The sequence below is a fragment of the Amblyomma maculatum genome, chromosome 2 (genome assembly GCF_055883805.1).
Source record: "Amblyomma maculatum isolate TAMU_Amacu chromosome 2, ASM5588380v1, whole genome shotgun sequence".
In the NCBI taxonomy this organism is placed as follows: domain Eukaryota; kingdom Metazoa; phylum Arthropoda; class Arachnida; order Ixodida; family Ixodidae; genus Amblyomma; species Amblyomma maculatum.
This window is the reverse complement of record NC_139345.1, coordinates 114,550,283-114,563,971: the sequence shown is the minus strand read 5'-3', so window position 1 is coordinate 114,563,971 and position 13,689 is coordinate 114,550,283.

The following is a 13,689-nucleotide window of genomic DNA, read 5'->3' as shown; positions in this document are numbered from 1 at the left end:
AGGATAGTTGCACTGAGAGCAATGCTACCTCCTGAACGCCATCAGCACAGCCAGCTCCTGTGGGCCAGCCAGTGGGAATGCGAGACTGGCTTGGCCGACAAGTCAAAGCGATCATATCGACGAGGGTGCACATGTACGACGACAATGGCTGCATGGGGGAAGTTAACTGAGGTGTTTCAGGTTCGTTATGCGCCCTTGTACGTCCATGACTGAGCAAATAACTTGAGCATTAGTTGTGAAGTAATACGTGCACATTTGCGAAGACGCGTCTCGTGCGCGCAGCTAAGCGGCTACGGGCCGATATTACTCATCATTGTTGTAGTGCTGAAAACATCGCTCTACAGTGGAGAGAGAGAGAGAGAGAGAGAGAGAGAGAGAGAGAGAGAGAGAGAGAGAGAGAGAGAGAGAGAGAGAGAGAGAGAGAGAGAGACTTGTTTACCTCTGAAGAGAACACGACGTGTAGGGCGGGTCCCGGGTATTTGGTGTAGGTGCCAGCGGTCACGGCTGCAGCGCATGCATGCACACCCGATCAATCAACTGGACTTTGTCGTCTAGGTCTTCGCTGGACACGTCTTCCCACTGGTCCGGCGTATGATTCTGAACGTGTGGGACTGCTGCCATTTTCTGACGGCCCAGTGTAGTATGGTAAAGTGTTTGTATCCGCACAATTAAAGGGCGTGTGTCGCCGTACATGTAAACACAACAATTATTGACATGGACATATTCACCTAATTGCTGTTTTCATGCCTTGTTTTAGATGTCTTTAATTTGTCTTTGGGATGTTTATCTGGCCGTGCTCTCGTTTAGGCCATTTGGCTGTTGAGGCACACTCAGATAAGTCTATCTATATATATTTCTAAAGAGGTTCGAAATGTGTCAGCAGTTGCCTCTAGTTGACCGACTGCCCCCTGCTTAGTTTGGCATGGTTTAGTTTGGTTTGTGGGGTTAAACGTCCCAAAGCGACTCAGGCTATGAGGACTACGGAAATTTCGACCACCTAGGGTTCTTTAACGTGCACTGACGTCGCACAGCACACGGGCGCCTTGCTTTTTGCCTCCGTCGAAAAGCGGCCGCCGAGGCCGGGATTCGGTCCCACATCGTTGGGAACAGTAGTCGAGCGCCGTAACCATGCGCCACCACGGCGGGTGGTTTGGCGAGTAGGGAAACAGTTTCTGGTGCCCCTGAGGTACTCCAGTACGTCGCCGTACATTCGAGATGACGGACCGGTTAACACTTCGTCGACCACCGCTCGGTTGATGAGCTGTGGCGTCATCGATTTCGTTTCTGGCGAGTCCGGCGTGCCCTGCAGAACATTTCAATTATATTATATATTTGACGCAGGTGGCTCATAGCTTCAATACTTGGATATTGGAAAAATATCCCGCCCAGGCGATCACTTGTGTATTTACGACAGGCTTTCTGCGACTCTGAGACACATATGGTGACAGATCTTTACTATCTTTATCCCGTCGGCCATTGCAGGAGCGATGAACTACTATTAGGTTTCAGTCACAGTACAGTCCTTGAGGGTCACAATTGCAAGGCTTGTGGTAAGAAGAGTCGATGAGTGTTGCCACCATCTTGGAATTGTCCTGGTAGCTGGCCAATGGCCACGTCTAGTACGTAGACGTGTCGCGTTGATAACCGGCGCCACGTTTATTATTAGTGCGGACCTGAGTCTCTCTCCTGTATTGGTGTAGTTGTTGGGTGCATGTTCCGCGGATTACAGGGGACTGTGTGTGTCGCTCGAAGGTGATCAGCAACGTAAACGCTATCACTCACTTTACAAACGATATACGCTGGTACCCGAGTCGCGAGAGTAATTAGGGCGCTCAATTCAAATTTCTGCACAAACGCGTTCTTTCTGTGGCGGGAATTGGGCTTCCTTGACCTTATCAAAGGTATCGGATACGCCTAGTTTGATTGTGCAGGGGCACATGGTGAGGTCTGAGGCGGGCTGTAGGATTCTCTTCAAAGGGGAGAAACCCTGTAAGTAGAGACGAAGGCACGCCGTCTATACCTGTTGAGAAAAGCAGTTAACTCAACCATGCAGTTACCGGTAAAGCCTTTGTCTCTCCGCCTCCTGTTCCTTGACCCGCGTATTTCGCTCATGTTTACGGCTGGTTTGCTTTCAAGGTTACACAAAGACGCTTGCGCCAACCAGCCCAGAATTCAGGCACCCTTTCCCCCTGGGAAATGCGAGCCGTTCCGCCGCGGTCGCTGCTCCCGCCGCCAAAGGTGCTGCTGCCCGCCAAAGAAGAGAGCACCGGCGTCTGGCTAGCTGGCAGCAGCAGCAAGTCGGCGGTTGTCGCGGCGGTGGAGAAGAAGCCGCCCGGTGCCGCCCGGTTGTTTATTCGGTCGGGGCCGAGGTAACAGTCGCCGTCTAATTTAGTAGCCTGGCTGTTCTTGGCGGCGGTGTGCGATGCCTGCTGCATGCGTGCGTCTCCCGCTGCGCCTCTTCTTCAGAGCTCCTCCGAGGAGCGCCTGGCAAAGGGTTGGCAAGGGGGAAGAAGAGGCCGAGCGGCAGACGGTGGGGAATCAGATATGCCAGCGAGCCGCCGCCGCCGCCGCTGCATTCTTCTTTGGCCAGCCGCTTTTCTCGCCGCCGCGTTCCCCCTCCTCATCGCTCGTCCCGTCTTTAACCCTCTCTTCTCCTCCTTTTCGTCCGCCTTGTGCTTGCTGTTCATTTGCAAAAGAAGAACCGCAATTCGCACCGCTGCGCGCTGTTCAGTTCAGTTCCGTGCAGCTGCTGTGACAACAGTGACGAAGATCTCGATACTCGGGACCCTCGACCCGGTCTTACTTTCACCCGACTATACTTGCTTGCGCCATTGCGGGCCTGTTGAGGTTTCAAGATTTCGAAGAGAGAGTTTCGCCATGCTGGTCAAAAACGTTGGTGCTTCGTGGGCTCGGGACTCGGGTACTCCCTAACCGTCTTCCTGGGTCTCAGAGGCGCCGAAAATGCCCGCTATTGCGTTGCGAGCGCTGTTCACTGTATAGTGGGCTTGATTATAGCTAGATTAAGTGAGTTCGGTACGCATTTTTAACTCCTTGGATGCGCGCCGTGTGACGCTACCGTCACGAGGAACCAGCCGGAACGCACTGCCCCTCCTTTTTTCTCTTTCACATCTCGCATCGCAATCCTTGACTCCGCCAGCCTAATTGCCCTCGCCGTTCCATATTGTAGCTCGTATATATATATATATCGCGGCCGCGCGTCGTGCTGAAGGCAACCGTGGTTCAGCCTCTCTCCTTCGAAATAGATTACGCACGACCTAGATGAAAAAAAAAAAAAAAAAACCATGCGAAAACAAACAAATTGATCAGCTCTTCGTGCTCCATCGTCTCTCTCTCTCTCTCTCTCTCTCTCTCTCTCTCTCTCTCTCTCTCTCTCTCTCTCTCTCTCTCTCTCTCTCTCTCTCGCAGAGCGGCGTTGACGGCCCTGGCGGCAGTTCGCATTGCGCTGCACGGAACCATGCTGCAGACGGCGCATCAGCGTGTAGCTGTTTACTTTGGCGGCTGCAAATCGCGATGTGGCCGTCGCGCTGTTGGCCCGATTTTCCTTTTGACTTTGTCCCCCCTCCATCGGTAACCCGGGCGCCCCGCCACTGCGGTACAGGTGCCCGCGCGACCCTTCACCACTCGTCGCACCTTTCTGCGTCGGCATCAAGATGCCGCTGCCGGCCACCGCCATCAGGTAGCTGTGGCGTACTCACAGCCGGAGTGACGGTCCCTGAACAGGACGCCGCTACTTTCCTTCGACAACGGGGTCGTCCAGGCCTCGAGAACAAAATGCCATAGCGCTGAACATAAATGAATACATCTTGTCGGCTTCTGTAGATGAGCTTTAAACTCGCAAGAATGAAACACTTCGCCGAGATGAGCGTTCTGTTTTTTCCCCACTGTAACCGAGCAGTGGAACCTCGTTCAAGAAGTGAAGAAAGTGAGAAAACGCGGAGGCCGTTTTCAATTACCCACATCTTTGGTGCTACATAAGCTAGATCAAAAATTTTTGCGGGAGGATGCTAGGGTATATAATATTTATCCGTATTGTAACTTTTCTTACTCTCGGTGGAATGTCATTCAGTGGTCTTTTAAGACATGAAGTTGGCCAAACATTGTAATTAATCCTTTTTCTACAATAAACGTTAAGCGAACAAGTTCTTGTCAAAAAGGGATAAGGTCTTGATGGATATCATGTCGTTCAGGTCCCCGCCATGAAAATATTTATACGCAAAATCGAGGGTTTCGGCTGTGGGGGAATTTCTCTTCCATCGAGGTTGCGAAGTTTGAATAGCTAGCGAAGTTCAGGGGCCTGCACCTACTTCTTACTACGTCATATATAGCTGTAGGTATTGGCATTATACGAGATACGCAAGAGTTGCCTCTAGCAGGCCTTCATGTCAAAGGGTTGTTTGCAAGTAAGCAGGGATATGTGAAGTCTCTTTCAAGGCAGAAGCAGCCAGTCTCAAACGCAGATGAAAACTACACGAAAGAAATGATATGTGTCTATCTCGATGCAACCGCTTGCAAACCGTTCGATGCAACCCCCTCCCCCCGGTTCATTTTACGCAATCCCCGAATCAGTTATATCATTGCAAGGATTTAATGTACGTATACAATCATGACGAATACCTCGTGCATGCCGTCTTGACATCCATGCTGTAGTTCCTTAAGCAATGTACTCGAGCGAAGCCTGCCTGATACTTGCCCCTCATTCGCAAATTATTCACGCGCATTCGTAACCGATATTTTAGCTAAATAAAATGTTTGTACGCCCTGTTTTCTTTATTTCATAGCAGCAAATTGAATGCACGTCCTTGGCCAAAAGCTCACAGCATGTGGTTTGCTGTCTATCATCATAGTGGACTCTGGAGAACCATGCACCCCTCAAGCTTTATATAAGTGGTTATTTATTACAAATCAGAAAACGGAAGGAAAAGATGTTTGCTAGCCCCGGTAGCACCTTAATTGGGGTGGCGAAAATAAAGGGATAGCAAGAAGCGGTAGAGGAAATTAATGAGGTCAGCGACAGGAAGAAATAACAAAGCAGGTTAAAACAAGATAAAAAATGAGATGTACACACTGTGGTACAATATACAGTGGATTGTTTGAGGCCCACCCGTAATTGTCTTAGATATACTGAACACTCGGCACATCGGGCGGGCCTACACAATAGCTGACGCGTCCACATGGTCGCAGTTGCTAATTTGGTCTCCACATTCCTGCAATATAAGGAAACATCCCGTTCCTGTCTTTATATGACATTTTGCTGTTTATTGGCGCCTTGAGGGAGCTCCATTCCCTGCTAAGGACAGACCATATGGCCTGGAGACAATCCATCAAAGTTCTACCTGAGGATCACGTGCACCGGTTGGTTTGTTTTTAGTCATTAGTTCTTATAACCTGAGCGACAAAAAAAAAAAAAAAGGCCGGGGTGAGTAAGAACAGGTGGCGTCACTGCGTCCAGCAATCAGGCTCTCCGATGAAGAAAAATAAAAACACGCATGTAAGCTCGAAACAATGCATAAAAAGGAAGGAAATACATATTAACAACTAGAAAAACTAAAGAGTACCAGCTGCTGCTCTCCCGAGGTTGGTGCACCTGCGTTTCCTCTTCTCCATCTCCTTTCATTCGCTGCACGGAACAAGCGCGATGCACGCCAGAATTTTGTGCCATGCTATTTTTTTTTTATTATTTAATTGGATACGTATACAGCCAAACATATTGCTTCGTTCTAAGCGCATACACAGGAAGGAGTGCGTTGTGTTGGAGAAAATGTTATAGTTTGTGCCCGGATGCATGCCACAGTTAAGTGTGAAATAGTTGTTAGGAACAAAGCGCTGTTTCCTGCCGCCCTCGCTCGACGCTGTAGGAACATATTCATGTTGGTGTCGCACGAGACCTAAAGGCGATCAATTATATGTGCAACGTATCAACGATCTGAGTTCTACGTCCTCTGTTTCTGATTCCTTAGCGATCAAACTCCAAAGGTCAAAGGCTGGACTTATCATTTGACTGTTCGTTGTGATTAGGTGTACGTTCGATGTCCGTTGAGTTTCGAGCATGGGTATGGTGAGGGCTACAGCTCTGTCTTCCGGAGCGGCCGCATATTTCACAGTGTGGCAGGGCAGGAATGCTGTACGAGATTTTACATCGCAACCAGCTAAGCATGTGTATACGACGTTGAATTCAACATAGTATATTTTATATTGCTTTATGAGCACGCTTTAAGCCTGTAGCAGCAATCGATCGATGCGTGCCATGTATGAACAGTGGAAACACGAATACTCAAATGATGTTGCTCCCTATTTTATTTTATTTTATTTTTATTTTCTTGCAGGAACCGTAAGGTATACAGAATTTATTCTCGTTTTAGCTGTGTGATTTCACATACTGCCTCAAATTAGCGTCTGGCGTTCGTACTTCGCGAGAATGCCTCGCAGGTCAGACATGCATATAAGCAAGCACTGTTCCTGACACGGCTCTCTTGATGATTTAAATCCCAGCTTGGACAGAGCACATGTACTGCTTTACTGAGGCCGAGCGGGCGCCTTAATTGAACCACCAGCGTAGAGTAAGCGTGTGGTGTGGCAGCTAAGCAAGCGCTCATCGATGAAGCCGTAATCGCAGAGCTCTTTGATGATCGCTTTGTATATAAGTTGGATTAGGTGGGGGGCTGACAGGTGAATTGCTTGTTTTTTTCTCCTTGCCTCCTTCACCATGATGAAAAAATAAAGCTATTATTTTTAATATAATTTCTTCGCAACTCCGCATATCAATTCACATGCAATTAATGATTGCTCCGAGGAATTTCGCCTTTTGACGACCGGAATATATCTGGTTTTCTCATCTCTGTAGACATGTTCGTAGAGTTCGGATAGGGGGACGCCGACAACAGCCCCCGACGAGTGAGCGGGGGAGGAAATGGCAGAATGCCTTCGTCGCGCTCTCATCCGCTTCCTGTTTGCGCCGACGGCGGATTCAAACCGGACAGGATGAGATTTCCCTGAACAACGCACTCAATCACGCATGACTGACTCAAGGGCAGGACCAAGCTTCCGCAGTGTGCCATGCGCGCCTCCAAGAGCGACAGAGAGAGGGAGAGTGACGGGAAGGGTGAAGCGAGCAAGGCTAACCATCAGCGTTGATTTGCAGCGAAGTCTCTGGCTCTCGAGATTCTCTTATGGAGTCCGTATGCGATCTTCTCCATATGGGCATCGAAAAGCCGCGTTCTCCTGGAAAGAAATGAAAAGACGACATTCTGAAGTTTCGTTTGGTTGTAACGTTCATTTTCTAAATTCACTGAAGAAGTTATTAGGCGAAAAATTTATAATTAGCAGGTTTTAACTTACGGTTGAAGTTAGTTTGATTAGCGGTAGCTAGGTTTTGACTTAGTTTTGTTGTCTTCGTTTTTTTTTTCCAGACTGCAAAATAATTTGCTCCTACCTATGAACATGCCCTTGGAGACTTCCGACCGACCGCTTACTCGAGTGTCCTGATGGCGGAAGTGCAGTCAGAGCCGGCCAATTCCCATTTGCGCGAACACTCTTTTAGATGTTATGAAACAGAAATCAAACAAAACTAAGAGAACCTTCGTATAGGACATAAGGAATAAAATGTATCGTCCAAAATGTTTCCAAAAAGCTTGCAAGACTTTCACACCAAGCAAGGAGTGTCTTCGGCACTTCCGATACTTTTGAGCGATAATAATCGTGCATGGCAGTCCTCCGAGAACGCCATGGCGAGGACTATTTTCAAAACGAGCTGTTCGTGAAGGTAAAATAAATAAAAAGCACCCGTGAAATACAATTTTCTCTTTAAATATGTGAATTTAACGTGGTAGCGAGAAAAATATGTATTGCGACAATAAAGGGTTTTTGCCAAGTTGCTCCGTTCGCGCAAAGCGTGCGACGTGTATACCTAAGCAGTTGCTTGGTCTGAAATAAGAAAGTTTATTTCGCAATTTTAACCCTTTCCCTCGAAAGGATGGCGGCAATATTTCTTCCTAAACGGGCACACACATTCCAGCATTAGTCCTATAGGCGCTACCTTACAGAATAAAATAAAATAATATAAAGAGCGACACCGACTCTACGCAGTTGTCTCCTCACTGCCCTCCGTATGCCCATAGGGTTGTTTACGAAATCCTCTAAAGCTGTGATGATTCTATCTCCTTTCGAGTTGTTTTGTCTCGTGTGGCGGTGACCTATAAGAACGGCCATGTTCAACTCTGCCGCGCTTTGTGTAACCATATCTTTCATATGCAAGTTAGTCGGGTGAGCAGGAATCTAAAATGACGGTGACACACACGTCAGCGGGAGTGTGTGAACTTTTATTCAGAAATCCTAAAACAAGTTCTCAAAGGCTCTATACAACAAGGAATGGAATTTAGAGCGACCGAACCTCTTCTCCTGGATGTCGACCGATACGGAGATCTAACTTTTATGGATTTTTTTTATAGGAATTAATCGTAACTCGCCAGAGCAGTCATTTAGAGTGCGAACAAAATTTTGAAGCAATCAAAGTTTTAGCATGCGGTTAATACGTTCGAAGCGGTCACATTGAATGCGCTGAGGTCAACGACGAAAGTGACGGAGGGGGAGTGGTGTTTGAAGCCAGTTGCGGGCCTTGGTGATTGCATTGCCAGTAGACGTAGCTCCACAAACGTCACCAACCTTGCGTCGGTGCTCCAGCTGCGTGACGAGATTAGGAAAGCTTTTGGCAAACGCAGTCACCTTGATTAGTATGACATAGAGGGAGGTGACATCTTGCTGGACTTGACAGTTCACGATCCGGCTTCATCTGAGCTAACCATCACGAACAATCTTTTTCCTTTGTCGCGGCTAGAGGAACAAAATTTTAGTGACGATTACGCGAGCTACAATCCGCAATATCAGCGCCGTCTAGAATACGATTGCGAAAACCTGCTGCGAGCAGCTAGACGTATATTGGTTTCACGGAAGCCTCCTGCGCATGCGCGGTGGCGCCGGCTCATGGCCAGGCAAGGCCATTCCACTTGCACAGTCTTCTATGTTATAGATATATCTGTTAACGGACACTTGCAACATCTGCGGGTGAACAGTGAGGGTCCTTGCCATTTTTCCTCGGTCGCCCTTGTCTGCACACGCTTGAAACAATAATAATTAATTAACGCGTGGACTTTGTGGCTCGGGGTAGACAACGCCCCTTTACGTGACGCGGGGTCACGCTAGGCTGCAGCAGATCTCTTTGGGGACGGCGACGAAAAACACGATTGGAAAAGGAACGTTGGTCTTAACCACTAGCGCTGTGTAATAAAATCCAGCGAACCGATGCTGCTCTTCGGCCATGAACGTGTGCACAAACTCCGCAGCCACTTAGGAACCGCGGCAGGTATATATAGAAGTGTGCTTCTTTTTTTTTTTAAAGGAGCAGTTAGAGATAAAAGTTAATGGAGAATACCTCAGTAATCTGCGATTCGCTGGTGACATTGCCTTGCTAAGCAACTCTGGAGATTAACTGCAAATAATGATTGATGACCTAGACAGGAAAAGCAGAAATGTAGGCCTGGAAATCAATATGCAGGAGACTAAAGTAATGTTCAACAGCTTTGGGAATTAACAGCAGTTTGCAATAGGTAACGAAACACTATCCACAGTAACCGAAAATCCGGACCATGGAAAATAAATAACTAGGATAATAAGATTGGAATGGAGCGCATTTGGCAAGTACTCGCACTAGCAGCTTACCGGTATCGCTCAAGAGGAAAGTATACAACAGTTGCATCTTACCTGTACTCACCTATGAGGCTGAAACGTGGAGGCTAACCGAGAGATCGAAAAATGGTAGGGGTAACATTAAGAGATATAGGAAGCGGGCAGAGTGGGTCAGAGAAATAACTCAAGTTACTGACATTATAGTGGAAATCAAGAAGAAGAGGCATGGGCAGGGCAGGGCATGTAGTGTGAAGAGAGGATAATCGAGATTACTTAGGGTAACGAATTGGATTCCAAGGGAAGGTAAGCTTATCAAAGGGCGGCAGAAGGCTTGGTAGGTGGATGAGGTTAAGAAATTCGCAGGGGTCAAGTGGATGCAGATAACACAGGACCGGATTAATTGGGGGATTTTGGGAGAGGCATTCGCCCTGCAGTGGGTACAGTCCGGCTGATGATGATGATGCTTTTTGTATGCCCCACGCACACAAGTTTATATAGTATATGCTGCGAGTACATAGCATATCTACTGTGCAGTCGGCTACAGATGTTAAACACATACGTACGTACGTACGCACGCACGCACGCACGCACGCACGCACGCACGCACGCACGCACGCACGCACGCGCACACACACACACACACACACACACACACACACACACGCACGCACGCACGCACGCACGCACGCACACACACACACACACACACACACACACACACACACACACACACACGCACACACACACACACACACACACACACACACACACACACACACACACACACACACACACACACACACACACACACACACACACACACACACACGCGCGCGCGCGACCTGCATTACTCTGCTGACCCATTGATCTACTGACCACAGCAGTCACCGAAAGCAGCTTTTTGATATTTGACTCTATCACACAGGGCAGAGGCATTAGATAAAATGAGCTTCGTCTTGCGATTAGCTGTTTGTTTAGGCAACAAGAACAGCTTTCAACACCGACTCCTTTTTGTCACTGAGGTGATTCCGCATGGTGCACACTCCAGCCCTAAGGTGTATTCAACTATAGTGCACACTTTCAGCGGAAGTCTACGGGAGGCAATTGCTCGCGGCAGCCTCGTGGCCCATTTCCTGCATATGGTACGTGCAATATACAAGCATACGCGTTGCCCAATATCCGCGCGGGCCTTTTGACCGATAGGCTGGCTTGCCCTGTCAGTAACTAGTATATAAATTTTTCTGCTCTCTCATGGCCCGCAAACTTTCGATACTGACTGTACTTGTATTCTCCATCATTCATTGATTAGTAAAGTATTGTTTATGACACCCTACTGATTATACGCAGTCGGATAAGTGGTGTTTGCCTCTGCTATTAAACAATAATAAAAGTCCCGAGACACATTTAGTGCCTTGCGCGTTTATTCGTTTACCGGTTCAAACTAGTTAAGACCAAACACAGAACGAAAAATTCATTGCCTGAACGAATGAATTTATCGACCGGAAAACCAGACGTGAAAGAGGTGATCCAGAAGTTACCGACCTGTGCAACGTGTTCGCCGCAGGTCATTGACCATGTAGGCCAACGAATGTATTCACCCAGTAAACATTATCGGTGGCTACGTATATATCGAACACGTGCTCAATATATATAGGTTTCCTCGTTTATTACTCTGCAAAGCATCAGTTACCAGTCCGTTGTCATAGCGGTAAATAACTCCCTTGGCTCACTAAAAAGCGAGAAAAAAAAAAAAAAACAGTGCTGCGTCCATGAGGGGGCGAGACTAAGGTTGGTGCATTACTCTTTATGAGGCGAACCTGGAGGCGAGCAGCATTAAACGACGCTGCACTGAGGCGGGGACAAGAGTTTAAGAGCCAAAGGAAACCGCAACAAAGGAAAGAAAGGGGAAAAAAATCAATCAAAGGGAAGGACATTTTCCCGCCCTGTTTACGATGCTAGCCGGGCGCGTTTTATATCAACAGTCCTGACACGGAAGGGCCGTCTCTCTGCAGATCTACCCGCGACAGAAGCAGCTGGGTGATAAAAACAGGCTCTAAAGCAAGCAGTAAAGGAAGCGAAGTGGGCTACAGTGATACACATGTGTGCTCTTCAGGCATAAAACCCTTGGACTGTACGGAATGCCATCCTTTCTCCGTAAGAAGAAACAAAGCGTGAAAGCAAGCGTTCAACCTCTCCTTCCCCCCCCCCCCTCCCCTTAAACACACACACACCTAAACGAAAAAAAAAAAAAAAAGAGATAAGGAAAACAGTTCTAAAGATCATGGCAGACTGAAAAAAAAAAATTGCAATGACATCTTGGGCTGTTTTCTTGAGACGCACACCACTTATCTGAGAAGGTTTGAATATTTCATAATGGTTACCCTGATGCTGTCGTCCCTGTTCTGTAACTTCGGCCGTATACATGTATGGACGAAAATCGATACAAGGAACTGGTGTGTTTGACCGCCAAAGAGATGGGTGAACAACCCTCGGCCAACCACGCCAGCACAGCACGAGCCGCTTCTTATTTTTCTGTTTTCCGTTCTCGATGTATGTACCGCGCGTGTGGAATGTGCGTCCGTCTCCACGAGACGTTTCACCCCTGTTTTTCTCGGTTCCGCGCGGACAACAAGACGTCAGCACTGACGTCACGCGGGGCTCCTGACGTGCACAGCCAGCACAGCGCGGAAGAGACGCAGTGTGTGCGTGTGTTGCAAGCACGCAGTGGCCACAGCTTGCCACGCTTTGAACGTCCGTCCTCCTCACCTTCCTACGGGCTTGGGAAAGGTATACGTGCTTCGGCGTTGACCGTGCTTTGCCAGGATCGTCCCTTCCTGTGCTTCGCCGGCTGCTTGCGATGGGCCCTCTCTCAAGGCTGCAAGAAAGCTGGGCTTGGCGCAAACAACAAGCGAGACGAATACGAGTGCTGTTTTTTATCCAGAGGATACACACACTGGACACACACATTCAGGAGGTATAGGAAGAACTGGCTGTACTCGGCATTTTCTTTCTTTCTTTCTATTTTTTTTTTGGGGGGGGGGGAAGAAAAAAAAACAACACGTGACGTATTGCACTTTGAGACTGAGAAAAAGCGAGAGAAAGAAAAGGAAATATATCTTGGATAGCGTAGGCTCTTCGTGCTGTATTGTAGTGTCAAGAGAAGGAAAAATGCGTGGGAGTAAATGAAAAAGGGCCACGAAAACAAAGGGACCTGCTCCTCGTTGTTATTCTCTTTATTTGTAGCATTTCCTTTCCTTTGCATTGAAGCGCCAAATGTTTCAGCCAGTCTGTTATCCTAGTTTCCTGCGAAAGAAGAGAGGCAGTTCTTCACAGGAGGATTCCAGGACGGAAAGCACCCGTAACATTGCATCAGTAGCCTGCTGGTTAATTCCAGCAGGTCGTTCATGACTAATATAACTGTCGCGAGATCACGCTGTGATTGACAACGAGATTTTTAATCGAACTTCAACTCATAGCTCGCTATGCCCATTTGTCGTGAGGTTAGCCGGCATGCTAAAAGGGTTCGAGGTCCAACCGAAGCGCGTTGAATCTTTCTGTGAGCTTTTGTCATTTTTTGTGGCACTTCTTTAGTTGAAAACAGCAGTCGCCTGTGTCGGAACACACGCTGTATGTCCGTGAGAGCCCTCGGTATCAATTTGACTGGTCTTGTCTTTCTTTCGATCACGGTTGCTGTCCGTCGGCATGGGAAAGTTCTTTATCGGCGTTCCGACGTGCGGCACTCAACTGCGAGCGCTCCGTCACTCGCGGTTGTTTTTCTTGGGGGATTACTGCGACTTTTGTAAATTATTTCTGCGCGCCGACTACGCACACTGACTGAGAAGGGTTTCGTTAGAGATGTCCCCAAAATATAAACTTCTCCGGAAAAAAAAGAAACAACAAAATGGTCGTGTAAAAATGGGCCGAGGAAATGGCTTCCTCTTCCAAGCCAGAAAAAAATTATCCCAACGCTTCTTTGAGAGTCCATAATTT